The sequence below is a fragment of the Sminthopsis crassicaudata genome, chromosome 2, assembly GCF_048593235.1.
Source record: "Sminthopsis crassicaudata isolate SCR6 chromosome 2, ASM4859323v1, whole genome shotgun sequence".
Classification (NCBI taxonomy): domain Eukaryota; kingdom Metazoa; phylum Chordata; class Mammalia; order Dasyuromorphia; family Dasyuridae; genus Sminthopsis; species Sminthopsis crassicaudata.
Genome location: NC_133618.1, coordinates 124,376,706 through 124,389,188, shown reverse-complemented (window position 1 = coordinate 124,389,188; position 12,483 = coordinate 124,376,706).

The following is a 12,483-nucleotide window of genomic DNA, read 5'->3' as shown; positions in this document are numbered from 1 at the left end:
TCTGAATTTTTTCCCCCCAGCAAAATCCTTCAAGAAAATAGAGGCTTTATTACATCAAAAAGATGATAAAATGCTTTCATTGTCCATTGTTTATCACCAAGAAAGGCTATCCTTCCAGAATTCTCTATTGTCACCTATTCTCTTTCCATCTTCTCTGCTCTCAGAAGATGGAGTAGTCTTCTTTATTGCTCAATTTAACATGTTTACTATCCACACCTTTAATTCCATTTCCTGATGTCTCTGGTACTTTGCTCCACTAATCTCCTTTTTTTCCAACGTCCACCCCAAAATCAACTTACATCTCTTTTAGTCTAAAAATAACCTTTATTTCTTCCTACTACTGTCATAATTCATTATTTCTCTTCATCTTCACTGCCATACAAAAAGAGTAGTCTACTTTGCCTCTAGTTTCTCATCACACCCTCATACCTCAAACTCCATCTTTACCACTACTCTAAATGACCTGCTTATTTTCAGACACAGTGGGCTTTCTTTGAGCTTTATCTTCTTCAACCCTTCTGCAGATTTTGAAAATCGTCTTCCCATGGTTTGCATCTTGCTATACTAGATAGTTCTCCTTCTACTTCTGTAGCTACTCCTCTTTATCCTGTACCATTTCCTCTGTCTCTTCTGCCCTCTAAACTTAGACTTCCAACAAAAGTTTTTTTCTCAATGATCTGAATTACTTACTCCCATAATTTATGGTATTACTTTCACATAGGTTATTCACAAATTTAAAAACAGCCCTTTCTTCTTTGTCCTAACATTTCCCCATTGCCCCCACCCCCAAAGTACTGAACAACAGTCCATCCTCATTTGGAGCTTCACCAGTTGTTCATATTAAAAATGTCCCAAACAACTTATTTTCCTTTCTTTTCCCCATACCCTTTCAGTGATAGTGCTGCTATTATTGCTCTCTTCCCATTCTCAAAATTCTAAAACTCTTTTTTTTTACATTATTTCTTCCTATTCAGCATTATGTCCACTCTCTCTGCCACCCCCATATTTCAGATCTTCATTAGTTCCTACCTAGACCAGAGTCCCAAATGATCTCAACATCTATCTCCATTTTGGTACATATTTCAAATATAGTATGTAATTATCATTTATCAGTGAGGGAATTAAGATTCAGAGAAGCCAAATGACTTGGCCATGATTATTTCATTGCTGATGGGCAGGCCAACCTATAGTTGTTTCTGTTTTTAATGGAATGACAATAATAATGCTTCAGCAGAATTAATTAAATTTGAAAGTATAAATTTTCACCTTCATATCATGCTACTGTAGATCTGAATTTTTTCCCCCCAGCAAAATCCTTCAAGAAAATAGAAGCTTTATTAAATCAAAAAGATGATAAAATGCTTTCATTGTCCATTGTTTATCACCAAGAAAGGCTATCCTTCCAGAATTCTCTATTGTCACCTATTCTCTTTCCATCTTCTCTGCTCTCAGAAGATGGAGTAGTCTTCTTTATTGCTGACTCCAAATCTGACTCCAGATACCTAGTGTCCTTTCACCTGGACACAAGGCCAAGATGATAGTGAATGTTATCCAACCATAATTAGAAGGTTTCCAAGATTAATTTTTGAGAAATAATTTTCTTATTTATATTTTTGCATTTTGAATGTTTGGGTATTTGCAGTATCCATTGTTAGATTTAAATATATTGTTAGACATCGTCCTCTGGAGCTATGAGACTGAGATACTATATGTAAGTTTTGACTGGAGATAGTAATTCTTAAAGTACATTAGTGGCAAGTGTATTCCATGTAAAATGAAATAAAATTATGCATCTTACCTCTCTTCCACTTATTTCATGGAATTGAGTATAGTTATTTACCTACATAAAGCAAAAAAAAGTTATCCCATTTAATTAATATCTTTGTCGTTTACTTGATAGATTACAATGACACATTACTTGAATTCTTTCATGTTTTCAGATATGCAAATACAAGAACAAAAACTTATAAATTTTCATTTATTGTCCATTAACCATTGCAACATTTTAATTTTAATTTTCCTTTTCTACTCTGTATTACTTTGTTATTTTCCTAATTGTTATTTTGTGCATACTTTGAGATTACAAAATAACGTTTCCTATAGAACGGTAACTTTTCTGAGTGAAAAATCATGATGTTTTTGAAAATCAAACTTTTTGTTTTGTATTTGTATTTGTAGACTGGTCTCATTGAATAAGAAAGTGTCGAAGTATTCTTTGCAACAAAAGGCTAGCCATTCATTAGATAATATCAATGCCTTAGTTTTGTTTTTGTTTTTAAAAAGGATATTGAACCTTCCAGAGAGACTAAGCAACTTTATTTTCCCACCTTATGTGAGACCTTTTAGTATTTAGATTCCACTGGGTAATATCAGAAGCCCCAAGTCACCTCCACACCCACCTGGGTTACTGAAACGAGAATTGAGTGAAAGGAAATTAGATAAATACTTATAAAAAAAAAAACCTATTAACTCAGCCAAAATACAAGATCAGAACTATAGAATTTTAGAGTCACTTTTAGGACTTCTGGAAGGAACTTCTAAAAAGTCATGGTAACCATGAAAAAGTTACGAATTTACATGAACTTCATCTAATGAGACTATATAATTATTTTTGTGTTCTTTTGAATATATACCTCATTTCACTCAGGTCCATAATGAAGTATATACAAAAGAAAACACTTTGTAAGGCTCCTTTAATTTTTTTTTTTTTAATTAGGCGACAATAGGAAATTTGATGCTAAAATTTCTTTTATATATAAGATAATAAATTGATCATCAAATGAAAACATTTAATAAACATATTTAGAAATAGATTTCTTAATTTTACCATCATATTGGTACAGTTGAATTATCTTAGAGCATTGTAGAATATTAGTTATTTTTGAACAGAAATTCCCATCTCTAAATACTACTAGCTTTAGTAGTGAAGATTGCACAATATTGTGAAGATGCACAATAAAATTTGTAGGATTCTTAAAATGACAATTGTTACTTAAATATTGTTTTAAGACTGCCTCTTATCCATGTTCTGGAAATTCCATAAACACCTCAAATTTAATAAGAATTTATAATTTTCACATACCGCTCCTCAATAAACTTAGTTTTCCTCCAAGCTTTCCTATTGTCTTATGATGTCACCATTCTTCCAGTGTTCACTGAAACTTCAATCATTCCAGACTCATCTTTCTCCCTGACATTTCCCATTCAATTAGCTGCTAAGCTGTGCTGATTCTCCTCCACAGTTTTTCTTATATCTATTATCTCTTCTCCTTTAAATGATTGCTATCCTGGTTAGGGCCCAGATCACTTCTTGCTAGATTGCTATTTGGTCTTCCTTCAGTCTTTCATTACATCTTTCATACAGCTACCAAAGTAATACTCCTAAACAATAGGCCTTATTATGTTGCTAAAACTTTTAAACAGCTGTTGCTGCCTAGCTGTAGATTGTATAGATTGTTGCTGCCTAGATGTATAAGACTCCTTATACAAGATCCCTTTATTCCATGACTACTATACTTGTGCAGTTTTCTTTTTTAGCCCAAGTTGAAGGGCATTAAATTTCCCTTTATTTAATTCAACCTATTACTGTAGCCTTTTGAAATCTCTTTGGAAACCAATTCTGTCACCCAACATGTAAATTATACGTCCTAGTTTCATCTGCAGGTTTGATTAGTATGCTGTTTATTTCTTCATCCAGGCCACTTAATAAGAATATTGAACTAAGCCTGCCTTCATGCCATCCTTTAGCATGCTCTTCAAGGATTTCTGCCAAAATGGCATCAGCACTTCAATTCTGATTGTTCGGCTGTTCTGTTGGCCATCTTACCCTGCCCCCCTCTCTGTCTCTCTCTATGAGTCTCTGTCTCTCTGTCTCACTGTCTCTTGTCTCTTATGCTTTGCTAAACTAATATCTAGGTATGTTGTACACATGACATTTTTTTATTTGCTTCATAAGAAAATGTCTAATGTGTTTTTTCAGGCAAATCATGCTGCCTCTTAGGGATTATTTCCCCTTTTCACACATCTATACATCTCCCTTTTATTAATATATTCCAGGTTTTTGCCAAGTTTGTCAAGCTCACAGATTTATGTTTGAAGAATTCACCTTTTTGGGGAGGAGGGCAGAATGGATAGAAAGCCTGAGTTAAAATCTGGCCTCAAACATTTACTAACTCTGACTCTAACCAATATTAACCCTCTCTGCCTCAGTTTCAACTGCAAAATGGAGATAATAGCACATTTCTCTTAGAATTTTTGTGAAGATCAAATGAGAATATCTGTGTAGTGCTTAGCATAGTGCCTGACACAAAGTAGATGTTATATAATGCTTATTCTCCTCTCTTCCCTTTTTGAAAGTCAGAACATTTATGGTCCTCAGTACCATAGTCTCTACTATTACCTGTGGTGTTTTTTTTTTCAAATATCACAAATTCATATTTCCTAAAATCAGAAAGACCCAAGTTCAAATCTGATATCAAATACTTACTTGCCACGGAACCTTAGATAAGTAACTTCACATCTGCTTGCCTCAGTTTCTTCAATTGTAAAATAGGGATAATAACAGCACTTCCCTTGCAGGGTTGTTAGGTCCTACATTAGATAGCTTGTATATGATACTTATTATAAATGCATTCCTTTTTTCCCCCCCTAATTTTAGTTTTCTGTCATCTCTGTTTTGTAGCCAGCCTGATAGATCATTTTCATGGTAGATAATTCAGAAATGGAAGAATTGAATGGATAGTGAAGGAATAAGGCAAATGAATATAAATAGCTTTCCTGTATTTTAGGGAGAGGAGAAAGGAACAAACTTTTATTAACCTAGTCTGTATGATGGGCCAGGCACTGTGCTTAGCACTGTGCAAATGTTATCTTATTTGAAGTTAACAGTAAAGAAAAAGGTAGCTTTAGGATGGCATGAGACAATAGGAGAGCAGAGATTTTTTGCCTTTCTTTGTATCACTAGTGCCTATCGCAAAACACAGAACATAAAGCAAGTACTTAATAAAATACGTGTTGACTGACTGGACAGATAACAAGGGTCAAGAAAATTTTTGTTTTTTAAAGGATAGTGAAGACAACATGTTTCTAGGGATCAGGAAAAGGATCAAAGAAATAAGGAAAAAGAATGTTCATTGGGCAAGCTCTTGGAAAATAGATAGAATTAAGAGCACATGTGAAGGAGTGAGCGTTGGCAAGACGGACCACTTTATCTTCTGAGACTGAGGGAGGAGGGAACAGACAATTTCTGAGGTAAGACGAAACTTAACAGGGTTGGCCTTAATCTTAGTCAAACTGTTAAAGGTATGTAGAAGACAAGGTTTTTGAATAGCCTATGTGGGAATTGTCACAAGTACCAATAACTGGTGATGGCAAAAAGTATTTTCACATAGATGGTTCAAATTCACATGAAATTGAAATAAGGTCATCAAGGTGCCATAGCTTACTTTAGTAGTACTTAGCTGCTCAGGAGTGGAATCTGAAAAAGCAGATAGTGGGCTTGATGGATTGGCAGAAATGTAAAAGGACAAAGGAGCAAGTGGAGAATAACCTTATAGAGCTTTTAAACTATAAGATCGATCTGAAGCCATGGAAAAGAGTAAGGGAGGTTAGAGCAGGGGGAACCAGACTAGAAGAAAAACAACTTTTATCAACTATCCTTTCTATGGAAAGAAAAGTCCAGCAAGTGTCTGGAGAGTTGAAACCCTCCTCATCAGGGAGCAATCTATCAGGCTTGCGTGTCAGCCTTATGATCTATTTAGATTTCACTGTGTGGCTATTGAAAGATCCTTTATGAGACATGATGTAGATTCTTGTTCCTAATGTGAGCTGAATTAGATAGAAGGAACAAAGGGAGGAGGAAAGGAAGAAGAGAGGAAGGAACATTTATTAAATGTTTGTGGTATTGAAATAATGGGGGTGAGTTTCCTTTAATGAAGGCTCCCCCATATAGTTTCAGATGCCCACAATTATGGGTTAAGGGACTACTATTCTTTGCAGAAAGCTCCAGGATGTCAGAATCCTTGAGGAACCCTATTGGGTTGAGGCATTGTGTCAGGTGATCTAAATATGGAAAAAATGAAAAGGAGTGGGAAGAAGGGAGTTTGGAAAATAGATTTAAGTAAGGAATAGGGAGGCTGTATCAAAAGGGGAGACCCAAATTGTGCCTGAGCAGCTATAAGCAGAGATAAATTGAAGAATTTGGATATCATGGGCCACCATTTATTAAGTAGAAGATAACAACACTATAGGAACATTCAGAGGACCCATCAGATTGACTCCATGCAAAGGGAACTAAAAGCCTATTTCCAGAGCCAGTACAAAAGTAGATCTCCAAACTGGTCACTGAGGGTAAAGAGGCTTAGGGAAATTTGCTTACCCATGTCCTGGGACAGTTTCCCCAACCAATTTTTTTTCTTAGGAAGTTTGTGTGAACCACTACCTTGAATGTATAGAAAATGTGTATCCATTTATATTTGGAAGCAGAAAATTATTCAAATACTTAATTCCCTGTGTGTATGTGTGTTTAATCTTAAATGCTTCTGTTACTGAATTGATGATTTGAATGGCTGGATGCTAGAATGTGTTGTATTGGTAGGGCTTTGACTGTGATGTGTATAATTAGTTAATCAGAATATCCATATAAAACCTGGGAATGTAGCAAAGGATTCCTGAGCCAGAGTTCTCAGAATTTTTAGGGGCGCAGTTATGACTACCACTATTTTTTCCCCGTTTGTCTTCATTGAAATCCAGACTTCTCTTTCTCATCCCATTAGTTCATGTACTTTTTCCCTAGTCATTAATTAATTCAGCAAACATTTATGAAGCAACTAGGTCCTATAGAAAGGCAAAAAGCAAATCAGTTCTTCACCTCAAATAGCTCATATTTTTCTAGGGGAATACAGCATTATGCAAGAAAATAAATGCAAAGTAATTTCAAAAAGGGTAGCCAGGTGGTACAGTGGATAGAACTCCAGGCCTGAAGTCAGGAAAACATCTTTCTGAGTTCAGATCTTCAAGTTACTTAACCCTGTTTGCCTCAGTTTCTTATTTGAAAAATGAGCTGGAGAAGGAAATGGCAAACCACTGAAGTATCCTTGGCAAGAAAACCCCAAATGGAGTCACAAAGAATTGGAAACAAGGGAACCACAACAATTTCAGAAAAGAAAAAGATGCTTATATGGGGAAGATGGATCAGGAAAGGCCTCATATAAAAGGCAGCACCTCCTTAGTGCTTTTCAGGAAGATAAAAATTCTGTAAAGTAGAGGGGAAGAAGGAGAAATGCTTTCCATTTATGGAGATCTCTTGTGCTAAGGCACAGAGACTGGAGATGGAATGTTGTACATAGAAACAACAATCTAATTTCTAGTTTGACTATAACCAAAATATGATAAAATAACACTAGAAAGGTTAAAAAATGCAAGCTAAGTTGTGGATAGACATGTCAAGCTGAGGATTTTGCTTTTTATCACAGAAGGAAGGAGTCATTAAAATTTTGGGGTAAGAGATGGTATGGGTTGATCTGTGTTTTAGGAATAACAGGTAGCTTATGGAGGACAAATTGGAAAAGTGACAGAATGGAGGCAGTCTAATCAGGAGATTTTTGCAGAAATCCATGTGAGTGCTTATGGGAGTCAGAACTAGGAAAGAGGTTCTATGACTAGATATAAGAAGTTAAATGTGTGAGATGTTGTAGTGTTAAAATCAGCATAACTTGGCAATTGATTGCATATAGGGGGGATAGAGAAAAAGGAAAAGTCAAGAATAACTCATGGTATATACTTTATTCCACTATCCCTTCTTTTGTATCAAGGATACCCTTCCTTATCATATTCCAGCCATGGAAGTCTCAGGTCAAATTTGTCTCCCTGCATCAATGTTTCTAGTTTATGTTGCATATTGCTGGCTACTCTATAATTATGTGGAAACACATGCCTCATTTTAGGAAAGCTTTTGATAAACTACAGTGTCTAGTAGATGTATGTATGATGTAGTATGATGATCCAGCCATGACATAAGAAAGTGATATAATGAGAACAGAGAAAAGGAAATAGATTCAAGAAAAACTGCCGTTAGAATTGATAAGACTTAGTAACTGAGTGGATTTAGAGAGGTGAAAAAGGGAAAAGTCAAAGATAAGCAAAACTTAAATACTGGTGACTGGATAGATTGATGGTGACTACTAGAAATAATGTAGACAGAAGAAAGAATTTGAGGGGAGTGATAATAAGCTCAGTTTCAGATATGAATGAATATTGAAAATTATGGCAGGGTCTAGGATAGAGAAGAAGACTGTGAGCCAGTTATTGAGAAAGTTGGGAGAATGGCCTAAAGGTCAGTTGTTAACAGCAAGGATGAGAAAATGATAGTGAAAATCATGAACATCATACCTCTCTTTTCTCTAAATTTAAAAATCTGCTTTTCCAAATTCTATGGTACATGACAGATTATACTTCAGTATTCCCTTCATATACATCAGGAAGTATATGATAATATATAATTACTCTTTGTAAAGATTCTTATCATTCTATTTTGTCTACCATTATTCTTACTGGTCAAAATTAAGTACATAGTAACAGTTCTCCAGTCACTTTCTCTAATGTATAAGGGATAAAATGATCAGCAGTACAATTCAAGAGTTTATCAGCTTTTCTGCTTTTAACAAAGACTCCTGGCAAAGGCCCAAATAATTGGAAGATCCTTATCACAGCTAAGCACTTTGAATACCTTAAAGTATTATAGAAACATGAATTATTCTCACTATTTTGTATTAGTTAATGGGTTGCCACCTATTTTCCCCAGTTGAGGTATATATCTACAATGATCTTATTTTCCCACAACCAAAAAATCAGGACATGTGATGAATCAAGGTTGCTTTGCTGCCATAGTTACACACATTAGTGAAGGTTTTTCAACAAGAAATCATCAATGATGTGCTTACATATTACAGAAATAGCTATAAATGTACAAAATACAGACTGGCATGAGTTTTCTTCAGCAGTCAAAATGTTCAACCTATGATTTTTTTTTTTTTTTGGTAGATCTCAATCTCCAAATTACTTGATTAATTCATTTACTATTTGCCCCTACAATTAGAATTTCTTGGAATTTTTTTAATGCTTAGTTGGTTTAAATTTCTATTCGTCACCTTTATCCATAATATTTAAAAAAAAAAAACAAAAAAAACATGGGATTTGTATGGATGGACTCTGATTTCTCTTCCAGCTGTAAATGTAGGTTGCTATGATCCTTTGAATAAACAGATACCTCCAGTACATAGGATAGATCCTAAATGAACAATTTATGGAAGAATCTGGAAAAGAATAGCACAAGGGGAGAAAACATGAATGGTTGGTTCTTACATGTTAATGGATTTGCCTTTGTCAATGAAGGCAAATCCATTAACATATAAGAATAATGGGACTTAAGAATAATATGATAGAATATTTTAAAGTGCAATTTTTCCAGAAAAGAGGACATGTATGGAATCCAAAAATTCTAGTTTTAAGGTGATATTTACCCGCATGAGAGAGAACTTTTTGAAATCATTAACATTGTATTATGTGGCCACTTATTCTGCTTATGTGTCAAGCTAGCTAGCCCTGCTTGTAAAAGAAAACTTAGATTAGGAATTATAATTCAGATATTTGAAGCCCTGGCATGCAGAAGAAAATAGATTATAAATGTATTCAAAAGTGCAGAATCAAGACTAAAGAGTCAAAACTATAGGGAGATAAACTTCAGCTTAATAGAAGGAAGAAGTTTCTAATAACTCTTCAAAAATGGGGTGGACTGCCTTGTGAAGCAGTGAACTTCTGACATCAAAATTGTTCATGTGAAAGCTGAAATGACCATTTTCCACGTATGCTATAGAAAAGCTTCCTACATTGAATGGGAGTTTAGAGATGGCATCCAGGGGACCCTTCCATCTCTCAGATCCTATATTTCCTAACCTATTTATTTCTTATTCAGAGGTAGTGGTTTTCAAAATATCTTGAAATAATCCATTATAAAAAAGTTGTTTTCTTCATCACCACCTCTGCTATTTTATGTACTTTTAAATTTACCTTTGAAAAACATTTATCAGATGCCTACTATGTCCAAAACAAGATGTTAATATAAATATAAAAATGAAACATGAAGACACCTTTATATGTTGTGAAGATGTTTTTTAAGTTTTACTTTATATTTATCTTGATTAGTTGTAAAAGTTCTATACAATTGTTTTTGTTTCTAAATAATTTCTAACAGGGAAATTCCAACATGTTTACATTTTATATTGTTTCATTTCCAGTAGATGGCACCATATACCTTCTAAACCCCTCTGTGGAACTTCTAGCTTTTGCAGGTAGAGTAACATTATTAAATAGGGAGTGTAAGCACTACCAACCTTGATTCAAAACTTGTTTTTTATTAAACCTGGTGTTCTAGTTTTGCATTTAATACAGACTTGGTATTGTTTAAATTTCCCAGTTGCTGCTTTGAGTTTAGACTTTGCCCTTCTATTTTCCATTTTGAGTGTGAGTGTGTGTGTGTGTGTGTGTGTGTGTGTGTGTGTGTGTGTGTTTCCAGTTAGGTTGACTATAAATTTATTAACATGCACAAAAAAAGTATTTAAAAAAATTTTTTTCAACATCCTCATGTATAGTTAAAGTGATCCTTTGATGGCTTGGGGTTTTTTTGTGTTTGATCAGAATTTAGTAATTGTCCAAATTTTTGACAAGTGAAATTATTCAAGGTTTAGAAAAATATATTTGTTTTCTTAGTCTTCTGGTGATTTAGGAATTGATGTTTGCTCTTTTTAAAGCTTTGCTGCTGATTCCTATAAAGTTGGACAAATTTTGAAGGGCCCATCTTCCCTCTTGTAAAAATAAAGAAGAGTAAGTTTCTTTATCTCTTACCTTCAAGTAATTTTTAGGCATTCTTAACCAAATTAGTATGTGAACTTTTTAGCTTTCTAGAGGAAAATGCTGTTTTCATATTTTAATGTTGCTATTATGTCAAAAAACTTAAACTGCACATATGTCCTCATGCAAAACATTTTTAATTTTTTACTTTATAATTCAAAAAGCCTATGGAGTTTAAAGATGGATCAAAATCCATGTCTTAGGTTGTTTTGTAAGTGCTAATAACTTCCCGCACCTTAACCTGAAAATTATCCTCTGCACCCAACATTATGAAGGGAAAAATTACTTGCAGACACTACTGGAAATTTTATTTCTAGCTTGCTTTGAGAGGTTTGCTTTTTTGTTTTGGTTTGAGAGGGAAAGGTTGTTTGTTTGTTTTTATTTAAGGAAAAAACAGATGTAAACTGGAGTGGTATTGTAACATGGAAACTAAAGTTGGTTTCAATGCAGCTAAACAACACTCTCCATCTCTCTCATTCTCCAGTTCCAGTTCTGGCAAAATGTTTGGGCAATAGGCCTACTTGCTGAGGCATTTGACAGATAAGCATTTGTTTCCCTTCCCTATGCACAATAATCATGTGATACACTTCAAATGATCACTGTCACACATGGTAGTGAGAGAAGATATGAAAGCAGTTTGAGTTGTGTAGGCATTGTGATTGACAGTACAGACTGTCTGAATTGCAGGTGCTTCAGGAATGTTCTGCCAGGACCCTGAATGCTCACTCTGTTTCACTGAAGCTTAATTTTCACCAGGTTTCAGAACTAAAGGACCTTAGAGATTCTTTCCAGTCCTAAATCCTCTGATCCTCTGGCTTCATACCATAGGAGCCATTTTATTGGAGAACAGGAAAGGAGTATACTGTTCTTACAGTTAAAAAAACTTAACTGCAGCAGTGCGCCATTGCTCCTAGTGGTGCTAAATTACTCGATCTAAATGTAATTTTTTTCTTTAAAATAACAATAATATGTATGATAATGGTGATTTTTAAAAGTACAGCATCTCGGTTGTAGTAGCCCCAACAAATCCCTAGACAAGATGGTCCTTTTAGCTCTAACATTCTATGATTCGGTGAAACTCAAGCATTCCATGGCCCTGTGCCCCATTTGTGAAGAATTATAGAAATGAAATGAAAGAAGATCGAGGCAAATATATAAACTAGCCTTTGGGCAAAGGGCTACGTGGAGACTCGGCCGGAAGCGTACCTTGAGTCCCTTCTCGGAGTATGCCCCAGCATCTCCACTCCCTAAGCCTTAGTCCCTGCCAGGGACTTGGTCTCAAACCCCGTGACAGAGCATGCTGCAGGTTCTGACTGGCTTAAGCCTCCAGAGTGACGTGATCCCTAACACTCAAAGAACCTAGAAAGGACAGCAAGTTTTCCCGAGGGGTGGAACATAGTCAACAGGTCCTACTCTGGTTTCGCTACCCTTCGAGAAGGCGGAGTCTATGTAAAAAAGGGGTGAAACTGCTTTGCTCCCCCTGGACGTGCCGTCTTTCTCAACCAATGAAAGGACAGAATAAAGATGGGCGGGCATTTGCTGCTCAACCACTCACGCTTTACCTGTCTTAGAGAAAGG